Source organism: Tribolium madens, unplaced genomic scaffold (assembly GCF_015345945.1).
Source record: "Tribolium madens isolate multiple individuals breed KSU strain unplaced genomic scaffold, Tmad_KSU_1.1 Scaffold_7;HRSCAF=85;Tcas5.2_LG10, whole genome shotgun sequence".
Lineage (NCBI taxonomy): Eukaryota > Metazoa > Arthropoda > Insecta > Coleoptera > Tenebrionidae > Tribolium > Tribolium madens.
Window position 1 is genome coordinate 7,763,665 of NW_025401050.1, and position 13,144 is coordinate 7,776,808.

The 13,144-nt window shown below is 36.4% G+C and overlaps 2 protein-coding genes across 4 annotated transcripts in view; one reads left to right on the plus strand and one right to left on the minus strand.

Moving 5' to 3' along the window:
• Positions 1 to 13,144, minus strand: part of LOC123009501 (autophagy-related protein 16-1) — a 159,128-nt gene that overhangs the window by 95,034 nt on the left and 50,950 nt on the right. The window lies entirely within an intron of this gene.
• Positions 9,382 to 13,144, plus strand: part of LOC123009500 — a 39,049-nt gene continuing 35,286 nt past the window's right edge. The window contains exon 1 of the mRNA XM_044405871.1: positions 9,382 to 9,555. The gene's annotated coding sequence lies outside the window, so the exon portion shown is untranslated. The remainder of the gene's footprint in view (positions 9,556 to 13,144) is intronic.

Here is a 13,144-nt window from a genome sequence, read left to right on the forward strand (position 1 = left end):
TTTATGTAGCCAAAGCGGTCCAATAAACACGTTGTTACCATAGTGTTTAATCAAGCAACGTCGTGATATCTATTATTAACCTTAATTCACTTCATTTGTACAATCTGGTGTGGGGCTATAATAAATACAAAGTTTGAGGCGAATATTTCGCTACACAAAAGCGAATAATATTCTCTCACGTCCCACATTTAATCCGCATTCGAGGTACTGTTATCGCAGTTTTGTACTTTAATAATATTAACAATAAATCACACGAATGTATTTCGGTGTAAGTTTTTCGACTAGGTTTTTGTCCCGAAGAAGCGCTACTTAATTATAATCCCATCTCGAGACATATTTCACGTCCGGCTTCTCCGCAACCGTTCCTCTAATTCTAATTGACGCAATTATCTCGATGTATTTTTCTCAACGCGACATAATTACGCGAAACTATGTCCATAACCAACTTCACTTTTAACAAGAACGACGGTGAAAATTCTTCTACAAGCTGGATAAAAGCCGTTTCTATTATACTCTATCGAGATTATTAAAACACAAAAGCGAATAGATTAAAAATCAAACAAAAATGTGAAAAAAACGTTGATCCTCCAGTTTTTGTCGACTGATGGTTGTGTGGTCCCCACGAAAACAATTACGGAATAAAACAACGTAACGCAGCAGAATTAAACGGTCTGGAACGGAATGCACAAGCCGAAAATTACAAAAGGAAAAAGTCGGAGTGATTCCTTGGTGTTGTACGGATGTTCCTGTTTCGAACGCAAATAATCCATCACAAATTCACTTGACATTTACATGGACGCGTCACGTACATCGAACGTATTCATGTATGCGAACTGGACGATGCATTATTCATACGCGTACCTACTCTCTGATACGGTTTCATAGGTTCAAGTGCATTAACAATATTGCCGTCTTGCTCAAATTCATTAGGAGAAACTCAAACTGAACAATGCAGCCGCCGCCGAATACACGCAAAGGTGTAAACAAATCAAGAAACATATAGCAAATCCTTGGCCTGCGATGAAACCTATACCTGTATCATACAGCCTGCGCCTGAACTCGCGCCCCAGAGAAAAAAAGTAAAATATCAGGAACATGACAATAGTGTTAAAAAATGTTTAACTGCGGTGGGATTAAAACTACAGGATGTCTCAAAAATCGCGCACTTCATTGAAAAGCAGTAATTGAGTAATCCCCCAGAGTACTGAAAAAAATGTTAAAAAAAATTCTATCTATAAAAATTTCGAAGTTATAGAAGTTTAAATTTTGCACTTTAGCTCTATTTATTTCTGTTCGAAAAATAATTTTCCAAGTTTTTTTGCTACAGGCTATTAGAAGAAGGAACAAGGAAGCTGTATCTTAAATTGTAACTCTGTGTAGTGTTATTTGTGGCTTTTATTAGCAAAATTTTTGTACTTTTACCAAACAAACGTCAAAAAATATATGGCAATATTTTTTGACAGATAGAATTTTTTTAACATTGTTTCAGTACTCTAGGGGACTACCCAATTACTCCTTTTCAAGGAAGTGCGTGAAATTTGAGACAGCCTGTATAAACAACATTAAATAGTAGGTCTGTTTTAGACTATACAGGATCATTTTGCAAGGACTACAGTAAAAACTTTTCAACTTTCAATATAGGTATAGCTTTGAAATTGTGTAGGAGACCAAAATTCACAGCTCTTAATTTAACTATATTATTTTTAAACTGGCTGAACTTTCGGAACGTCCGAAATTTTAAGTCAAAAGTAGCCATTTTTATTGCACATTTGAATTCGCCTTCTCAAAATGAGTAAAACAAGCAGTTGTTGGTACTTTATCTGTCGTAATTTTTGTCATATGTCGATTTTTTATAAAAAATTTTATTTGCAGAGATCTATTCAAAAAATTACAGCTCTTGAATCCTTTGCATTAAGTAAATTATTTTCTGCTTTGGATAACTGAATGTTTGATTGAAGAATCTTCTAAAGTCGCTCGAGATTGTCAACTCTCAAATTTTAAGGCTAATATAAATTTTTTTTTAAAGTTTACTAAAAACAGCTATAACTCAGGTTTTTTCAAACAGCATAACTCTATTTTCACAACGGCAATAAAAAAAAAACATCGACTTTTATGAAGACTTTTATCAACATATTCTATACATATCGCTTGCAATTTTTGAAATAATCGCGAAAAACGGATTTTAACGCTTTATTTCCATCGTTAATCAAGTAAGCTTTGGAAAATAGTCAATGGTCTGATTCGCAAAAATGTATCCATCGTCATGCGAAAATATTTCACATTTAAGGCAAGACAGATCCTGTAAATTATTCTGTCCTTTTGGCCGCAAGTTATAAATAGGTCTAAAAATTCTCCATCACGTACAGATTTTAAGTTTCAGGAAAATAGTTTTTCAAATTTTATCGTAAAAACTGTTCATTTCAAATAGAAATTAATTACATAGACGACGAAAGAAATTAATTTATTCACTAAACAAGAACAATGTTGAAAGATGTATAAGATTCTAACATAAATCTCTTGAAGATGAATTCTTTGCAAAAGCTGACTTTTTTTGTAGGGTGTTTTAACTTCCCTGATCATTAACCAGCAGTAATCCGCCATTATAGCTGGATCCCATATCCCTTAGAACCTCTTTTCCATCATCAATATATCCAGGTGGCACCTTTCCCCTTGCTCGTCACTAACGGCACCCAAATTTGGGGAAAAAAAATTTAAGAGAATGGAAATCATGAATTTTAAGTGTTTCGTTTTTCGGCGATTTTGTCGAACATACTTACATATGATATCTTAAAATGCCTAACTTTAAAATCTGACGTGCTAATGAATTTTCTTTATCATTTTTGAGTTTATCATATAAAATTTAACAAAAAATAACTGTTTTCTTCTCAGTCACAAAATGCTTGTTGGCTAGTATTCTTATTGTTTTACTTTTTATATAAATGAGTTAATCTTTGCCCAAAAATTAGAGAAAAGGACTAATTATCCCAATTTACAAGAAAGGGGACAAAGATCAACCGCAAAATTACCGGGGAATAATTTACTCAGTACGGTTTACAAAATCTACGCTATGGTACTAGATGAGAGACTAATAGCAGAAATGGATGAAAGAGGCATGATACCAGACGGACAGGCAGGGTTTAGGAAAGGAAGGGGAGCCATGGACAACGTTTACATTCTGAAGCATCTTGTTAAGAAAGAAATAAGTAAAGATAGAGGACGAATGTATGCTTGTTTCATGGACTTTCATGGTCTTTCTTTAAATTTCTCATAGTTCCGAAAATTCAGCCATTTTGGAAATAATTTAGTTGAATTGAGAACAGTCGATTTTTTATTTTTTAAAGACGTAACTACATAGGAAGTTGTAACGTTTCTAATGTAGGGCCTGCAAAAATCACCCTGTATAATTATCGCTTCCGTACTACACACCGCGCAGCTCAGTTTAGAATTGGATATTAATTTTTAACATTTTTCCACAAAAATAAAAATTGCAATAATTGAGCGTTTAGCTGCTACAAGCCGTTTCCACCTCCGTCCCGTCATAAATCATCCTGACCTCTCCCAAAGCCATTCGCCTGTCCCGATCCGCGTCCAATCGAGCATCCGCGTCGATCACGCAAAGCGATGCATTCATCGTCAATCCGCATAAAAAACATAAAACCCGATCATTGCGTGCTTAGTTTATATGCAAAAGGTTAAGAGCAGTCCTCCCAGTCCCCCTGATTATACTTATCCCATCGGGGCCCGCGTCATGATTATGACACGCACAGCCTCCCCTTTGACGTACCTAACCGTAAACCGTAACATAAAGATTGTGAATGATTAATAACACCTGTTCGTGAAGAAATGTTTAACGACCTAGACATTCACCGGAGCGCGAGCAGCAAAAGTGAAACCGAAGAAAGGAAGAGGGATTGTTCGGCGCTAATTGCTCTCGAACGTGTGGGAGTGTCAATGTCAAGGACGCTTCTATGTGACAACGACGATAACGATAGGTGCGAAACGCCAGGGAATGGGATGCCTTTATCTATGTGTTCACATGCAGGTTTCTCACACGGGGCATTATTTGTGGGCTCAAGTTAGAATTTTTCACACTTGCGTAATTATTAGTACTCCAAAGTGACTACTTCAGAGAGGGAAAATCAGTTAAAAGCAATAGCACTTTCCCGAAAATATCATAATTGAGGTTTTACAGTGTATTTAAGTTAAGGGAAACTTTTTTGTATTTATGTAATATTTGTCGAGGAATTAAGCGGTTTATTTTTACCAGTGCTGGGGACAAATGCCCCTTATTGATACTGTCATTTACAAATGTTTGCCGGATCAGATAAATACTCGGCTTCACATAATAAGAGAAATTCTTAGTCGTTATGTGAACCATCTGAATTACAAATCACGCATATTTCTCAATCTGATACGCAATGGAACAATAGAGCCGGTTCGTTATACATACTCGACGCTGTTGCTAGCACCACTCTCCCCTATGAACCGTTTTTTGCAATTACGATTCGTTTCGTTTCAAGCTTAATAAGTCTAATTCCGACTAACTGTCCTCTCTTAAAATTTAGTCAATTATTAAGTAATTAGCGACCGCTCGGTTAAATAACGCCATTTATAGGAAGAAAACGGTAAAGACGTGATTTAGTGATTTACAGCTCGAAACACAAACAGATGGTCGGCACAAAAATTATACAAAAACAGTGGAGAAAGATTTTTCCGGGGTTTTACTTGATAGGTAAACTAAGTGGACGAATAATTGAATAATAATATTTAGATTGGCAATTATTACACTATGAAAAGATAGAGGTATCTATAAATTAATTTGAAACTAAACTTATTATAGCTAACAATGAAACCTTATTATATCATGACTGTGCGTAAACGACCCTCTTATAATCATAATGATATGATACCATTTAAGTTGGAAAAAAATCGAATATTAATACGACCAATAAATTAAAAATGGCAGATCCAGTTTCAAGAAACAAAAAAAAATACCAAGCAAGAAATAAAATATGTTAAGTAGATACTAGTCATAGCTATGTAATGAACCACATCCTAAGGATAATTTCAGTATTTTTAGGAATTTACAGTACTTTCAGTTTCAGAAATGTCTACAAGTTTCAAGGACACATTACTTTTGACTTTCATAGTTTAGAATTTCAAAATTTAGAGACAAAAGCAATCAAGTCGTTTCACGTGATAAACTTTTGTGTATAAAATTTGAAATAAATATTCTGTCTTTTCATATTTGTTTTTAATGAAAATACTATATCCAATTCCCAACGCTTGGAATTAAAAATAATTCAGAGTAAATTTATATTTTTTCCTCGACATAAAAAGCATTTCTTGCGGCGCAAACAATTTCTATTTGAACCCGGTCACAACTACATTAAGGAAATTGCCGGTGTTTCCTTTTCCTTCAACTTGGCGAAACGATTAAAAAATTCATTTATCCACGTCCCCAACAAAATATTTACACATAAAATTTATGTGTGAAGAGCGAATAATCGGTATTTGAATAGGATAATAATAAATTTTCGGCGTGACGTGATGATCTATTTTTACACTCCTCATTAAGAATGTTTTGCATAAATTTTAATTTTGGGTTCCATTGAGAACAGGTTTGATATTTACCCATCTCGTTTATCTATTTGCACTTGTTCTGTGTTTGCTGTGTGAAAAATAAACATTCGGTTTGAGATTTCATGTAAATTCTTAATTTGGTACAAGTGTGGGTTGGACTATGACGAAATTTAGCTCCTAGTAATGACTCCCTGAAGCCACGTCAGAATATAAGACTTTAGACCGAAGTTGCAAGTTGGGAAATTGAATTATCATGCTGAAAAAGTTGGCAATTTTTCCCTTGATAAATAATAAAGCTTCTGGCGATCGGTCGGCAGTCAAAGTGCAGTGGTTTGGAACCGCCTCCTGCTATACCACCAGGCAGCCTTCCAGACATTTCACTTTGAGAAATGGTCTCTCCGATGATTACGCGCAGACCACTGATATCGTACTTGCCTTCAAAAGGATCTAATCGATCCTTATCTCGTAATCAATGTCGATTGTTCAGCAAGAAAGTTTCAATAATTATCGCTCTGGTATAACTCAAAACGCACTGTAATCATGAATATTAAAGAAGCGTTTCTAACTATGCAATTAATTCCTTGAGCCGTCCCATAGGCGCACGACCAATCGAAATAAAAAAAAACACACATATACCCGAGAAATAGTACCGCAACGACCATAACTCACTATTAACCTCAAAGCCTGACTAGATATCCCGCAAAACCCATGTTTCACCATTGTTTAAATCAGATATATACCCCAAGAGCAAATAATCCCAAGACTTTTAATAGATAAGTACGAGTATAGGTAGCTAATTACCAGATCGTGTTGCCGGGTACCTTATAAATTAATACTCCAGGAAAAAAACAGAGCCGACTTGATGCCTCAGGCCTGCATCTTACTGCACTCATAAATAATGGACCTTACCTATTTCAATGCACGCTAGTTCAACGATTCCCATACCTGTTTTCAGAATTAATTAAACACTAGCGCAAACAACAAGAACCAAACTGAACCAACCGATGCCAAAATTTTTGACACGACAGAAAACCATAGATTTACTTCACCACCGTCGAGTTGATAGTATCAAAAAACAAGCCACAACTACAAGTAGAGCTGTAATATCACCATTCAATCATAATAAACATAATCTGAATTGTCGCCTCTTGATAGCAAAAAACATAAATATATAACATAAAAACACAAGCATCGATTTTAACAATATTATTTGCAGCTTGGTTAAGTTAAAACAAAAAACATTGCCTTCAGAATGATTCAAGGATCCGCTCTGGTCCTCTCTTATTGACCAATTAGCCAAAATCGATTCCGCTAGCGAAACTACTAATTTGCACGTCTCATTTGCAAACGGACGTTTGAATCGCGCCCGAGGGATGTGAGCAATCGATGAACCCGATTAAATAAAAAATCAAAAGTGCTGACAACACAAAAGCCAATTAATCCGGCGGAATTCATGTCATTAAAACAACATAATTTCCTGCTTATACAAATAATTCGTTCGTAAAAAAGTGTCCATTAGTGATCGAAAGGCAAACGTCCTCTCGAGACAATTTGAGATGATCAATGGTTCATTAATATTCAGCAAATCTCTGGCGAGCATTAAGCCGATCCAAATACAGTCCATGATCAATGCGTATCACGGCATTTATCACCATTACCTGATTATCGCCGCTACGACTTATCTTCCCACATGAGTTTGTATGTTTAAAGGAATTTAATTAATGTCGAAGTGAAGCGTCAGTAAAACTTTGAGTGGTACGCGTAATTTTTCACGACCTTGTGGCTATAATAAATCGTCTGAAGCTTATTACGTTCATTATTGCAACCTGTAAAATATAAGTGATTATTGGTGTAATCCATGAAATGAAAATCGTAATTGTGTTTGTTTTGTTGCTTTCTACTTTATCGCCGTTCGTCGTTGTTTACGACGTTTGAGGGAATTGTTCTGCTAGAAGCGTACGCCTGTTATTAATCATTAACAATTCGGAAATAGACGACTTTACTTTTACTGCGAATAAATGTCACTTAAACGCGAAAATATATTATGCAACAGAGAACCAGAAGTTGACCCTTGAGGCGTTGCCACTGAATCACCAAAAAAACTAATACACGACCAACGCAAAGACAAAGCAGTTCCGGCAATCAACATGACTTTACTCTTTTCGACAATTACTCAACTTCGACTAGACAGACGAAAAGTTGTATCTTGATCAAAGGTAAATGCCAACTGCCTTAAAATAAATAAACACTAGAAACTTTTGCCTAAAACCATAAATTCTGGTTTAAACGTAGTCACGATAAGTCTTTTCATATGCTAATCGCAGACGATGTAATTAATCAAGATATAAATAAATTTTGTCAAGAATTAAACCACTCTAAATCAAACATTCCGTTTTATTTACTGACATTCCTGAGCACCATTTAGTCACGACAAAATAATTGCTAAATAAACTCTTTTGTTACCATTAACGGCAAAAATTAACTCAATCCATTAATTTAAAAATGTTTGCCTTAAAAGTTTAATCCTGACTTAAGTACAAAACAAGCATTTGCTAATTTTAAAGTACACACACTTATTACTAAAACGAGAAACAGATGTAGTCTATTCTAAATTAGTAACGAGGGCATTGTCTAGTGGCTACAAGAACTTGTTACCATTATACTAAGTTAATCGTCCGTAAAGGTCGGCATAACTTAAATGTGAAGACTCATTTTTGCCTGTAAAAAACAGTATTTGATAAATAACCAGCTTCAACTTACATTTGCGCTTAACCGATATGAAGTGCCCCGAAAATGTTAAAAAATGTATAAAATCTTAGAGTAACGATTTTTTTTTCTTGCAAAATCCAAGTCGAGAAAAATATTTCGTACATTTTCAATAAAAATCAAGTTAGAGTTTAATTCTAATTAATTAATTTCTGAGAAAATTAGTTTGGAAATAAATAAAGATCAAAAACTACGATGAGAAAATAAAAAACAAAAAAAAAGTAAAGTGAGTAAACTGACAATGAAGTAAAAAAGCCAATTTTCAAAACTACAATAAATAACCAAATTATAACATCATAAACTATTAAGTTTGGTTTAAAATTCCAGTTTCATATAAAAAAAAAACTTTATACAAACTTTTTTTTAAACAACATCCAGAAACAATTAACTATTTTAACGACGAAAAGAAAGTTAAACTTTGTGAAAATGAAATTGGAGAAAACACAAAAAAGTCACTGCTTTTCAAAAAGTTTCATTCTCAATATTTCATTTCACTTAATGTAAGTATTAAAAAAGATCACGTGAAAAAAAATACAATTTTATATAGTTCAAAGTGTAAAAAGTGCAAGTGTGCTATTTTTGTGTAAAATCTGATAATTTTGATAAGAATCGGAAAAAGATTACGAAACGGTGAGGGTAAGTGTTGATGTGGGTGCGAGAGGGTCAGTGAACGCGCGGTCTTCATACGGCCTTGGTAATGAACATCCTCCGAGTATACGGTAGAGAATGTCGGAGCGGAACGCTTCATCCGATTGCCGTTCCTCCAAAGCAACACCAAGAAGCAACAAACTGCTTAATTTCTCATTTATGCCACTTTCTTAATAATTTGGTGGTAAAATTCCAAGAACCAAGTCATAACCAAAAATTTTGCTTTAGGGGTATTTTTTTCATTTTGCGCTCGTTGCAAGCGGAAGCATCGACCAATGATGGTCTTTGCGAGTTATAAATATGCGATGTTCCACCTGCCGTGGTCGAAGTAGTGGTACGGCCCCACCACCAGGTCTTCAGCAGCCGCCGCTGTTGAGGCAGGAAAAGAAGCAGTTCGTCGCTCGCCAAAGCATTTCTGTTGTGGTTGTGACCGTGAACGCACCGCAAAAGACAAGGCCAAGGACAGTGTCAGTGTCGAGAGACAGTTCACATCATCATCGTCAGCGAGAACGCCGTCTGCATCCTCGGCCAGTGCTGCGCTCCGGAAGGAAGTTCAAGGTAGGTGCAATGATCCGGCGCCCCAACACAACAGTGTTAGCAGTGAAAAGAAGTGAATTTGCGACAAGCCGGTTCGATCAGTGCAATCACGTTACCGTAGATGGTGACGAGAAAAACAGAAGACGAGCGAGTTGAGCGATTCCGGTGATTTTCTAAACAGGATTCTGAAAGCTCCAGACGTAAAAAGCTCGGATTGTGAAAGTGATCGGTGCATACGCGCAGGAAATTGGCTCCACAAAATATTTCACACTAAAAAATCTTATTAGAGTGAAAAACATTCAATTTCGAAAAAAATCCAATAATCCTGGTTTTATCAACTCGTAAAAATTCCATAAAAAAGTCGAAACTCCCTTAATAAAATTAAAACAAAACAAACGTATTCCATTAACTCAATATGAATAATCCCTACCGTTAAAACTAAAATTCAACGAAAATCCATCTGAAAAAATGCCGTCTCTATTATGTTAACTCGGAAGCCTCGCGCAGAACAAATTAACTTAATAATCAACACAAATCGAAAAAAAAACCTGTAAATTTCTAATAAGCGGAATAAAAAATTCGAAGCGAATTGGATATTTTACACTTAGTGCATGGTCGAAAAGCTGACTTCACGTCGGCATATGCCACATAATCTGAAACGTGAAAGTATTGATGCATATCGAAGAACTGAAAGTTTTTCAGAAGATCGAAGTAACCGTAAATTCGGACGCGAGATTAAAAAACACCGCACGAATGAAAAAGAAAAAGTCTGAAATTTAAAATTTATAAAAATTTATTACAAAAATGTTAAAAATACAACAAAGTGCTTTAAAACTTGATTTTGGTTAAAATTTCAAAAAAAGAATTCTCTCAGAATTTATAAGAAATGTTCCGAATAATTTTCTTAAAAGCAAATTTCGTCTAAAATAAGCTTCTAAAAAAATATTTTTTAATTACAATTCCGACCAGGAATTCCAAAAATTATTTCAGATTTTTGCAGGGAAATAGAGATCAGTCTATTATATTCAAAATAAAATTTCAAAGAATTGTTCCAAAAACTTTCTGAGCAGTAAATAAGACTTTTCCATTTCTAATAACAATTTACGGAATTAAAGAACAGAAAATTTTAAACTCGTCTCGCAAATCTCTTGAACAAAAAAAAATGTATTTATCTCTTGAGTGGCAGGAATATATATAAAAAATGAAAAACTCAGTTCCTTATAAAATTAGCATTAAACGCGAAAATTTTTAATTCCATTAAGCTGGAGAAAAAACTTGTACACAAAATTAATTAAAACAGAGATATTGATTAAACCGGAGTTTCAAGGCACCAAATCCTCTATTTGAGTAAACACTCAATTTCGGTATGCCGAATCCGGCCGCAGGCCATTACTCCGGGTTGCGCTTCCTCGCAGCCGCTCTCGTTTTTTTCTTTAATGTTAGAAGTTTTCCTTTAAGCCCATTGTTCGGCGTAAAAGAAGGCTGTAAAAGCAGATCCGGCAAGGACAAATTAATAATTGTCAACTCCTTACAACCATTCCTATTGTACGTCCGTCTACAATATTACATTTTTACGGCTGCTTTTTCCATAACTGGCGACTCAATTAAGACGTCGTCGTCGCCGTCGAACGACGCGCGGCGTCCCATTGACCGTGCATTTTCACATTTTTCACATCAATGAAAATTTCAATACCAGGAAAGGTAATGGCCAAATACGGCCATCGTTAGTCGCTAATTCTTATTCCGATGTTTGTTAATACAATGCAGTAATTAGCCGATGCGGAGTTAATCAACTTTGATTTTTCGCGGCTGTGTGACCCATGTGCCAACCCTGAGGATGGCAGATCGTGCGACCTGGACTCACTACTCCCACACACGATGCCGCTAACTCCTTCACACACAGAGAAGATACAAATCAAGAAATCGTTTCATTTGACAAGACAACATCGGTTCCAAGATTATGCCTTGCAAGATAATCAAAAACTACAGATGAGATTTTCTAAGAGATAGTAGCCCTTGAATTGTCCGCTCTAGTTCCGAATTCGGGGTTAGTTGTTCGTGTCTGACTGACATTTTACGTTCTCATGTCCGAATTGTATTCTTTGACGTCTTTTCCCACCGATTCCATCACGCACCCATCTGTCCACGCAAAATAAAACTGGGACATGGGACGAATTAATGAAACCCAGACACCTAACCATGAATATCAAATCAACACGCCCACGCATTTCACACAAGTCTAACTGTATCATTTTCGTCCGAATCGGCATCGTCGGTCCTTACATGGAGTGCCCACACGGCAAGTTCGCGTCCAAGTGACCCGCAAACCCACCGGTTTGAACCGTACTCTGACCTTGCGTTAATAAACGGTAGTTGAATTTTTGCACAATTAAAATCTCGGGAAAATCTAGAAAAGCATCCGGTTTTGACAGCTAGATTCACAAAATTTCAGTTTCAAACACCGATTTTCAAGATCTAGTTCAAGTCGTGTCGTAAGAGGTTAAGTCGGCCGGTCGTTTGACCCTGTTGCAAATGCAACTTACAGTTACGATTGTGGTGATCTAATAACATTCCATTGTCGCATAATGGGACTGCGTAACGCGATGAGAACCGCAATTCTGGGCCACGCGGTTAATTACCATTTTGTCGCTTTCGGAAACAGGAAAACTGAGAACTTGGCCGAAAACGAGAAAATGCGGTAGGTGGACTTACTGTTACGGTAGTCGGAACGTTAACTCCAATAAAATATTACGAATTCCGTTTCGTCAGCCTCATTAGAGAGATCCAGTAGGTATTGTCGTCAGACTGCAACTGTAAAAGTAAAAGTTGTGCCTTCAGGCAATGACGATGCACATTACTTTATCCAACGATGCGGCTTCTGTACCTCTTCAAGCCTTTTCAATTTTCCAGACATACACAATTCACAAAATAACAAAAAAAAAATCCAAACAATGTTTCAAAGACCGATTTGAGCGATTGCAATACTTGATTCATTGCCATTGAATTGCCAGTTATTTGCTAAATGCAGTCCTCTAGCATATTAAAAGCTTGTTCCCTTTTGTGTATGATCGGTGTTCAAATTCGATTCAAACAAATAATACCCTCGATTCCCGGCGTCCGTGCCTGTGTCAAAGCTCCGGTAATTTATATTTGGTGTTTGGAACGTCTGGAATGCGGGAATCCTTCACTGATGGCGTTGATCCAGCCTTCAGTTGGGATTCCGCATTACGCGTATAATTTCTCCCATCTGGATTTTCGGCAATCTCTCGATGATTCCGACATTTATACAACTCGCGCCACCTAAGCCGCCCATCTGCGGTTCAGGATAATTAGCTTCCTGAGCACTTAATGTCACGTCACGAAGAAGAGATCAACTTGGGAAAAATCGCGTTTAAATACCGTTAAAGGTTTTCCTCGCGCTTGCACCGTATAATTACGCAAACGTTTTGTCGGAGTCGACGCCACTGTCATGTTTTGATCTCTAAAGGTCGGATTCTTTTCGGCGCCCGCGGAGTCTTACAAATACATCGAACACCCCGTCGAGAACGTGCAGCTACTGGATGTGTCATCCACCTCTAACCCCTGACCGACGAGCCGCCCATTTTTACCC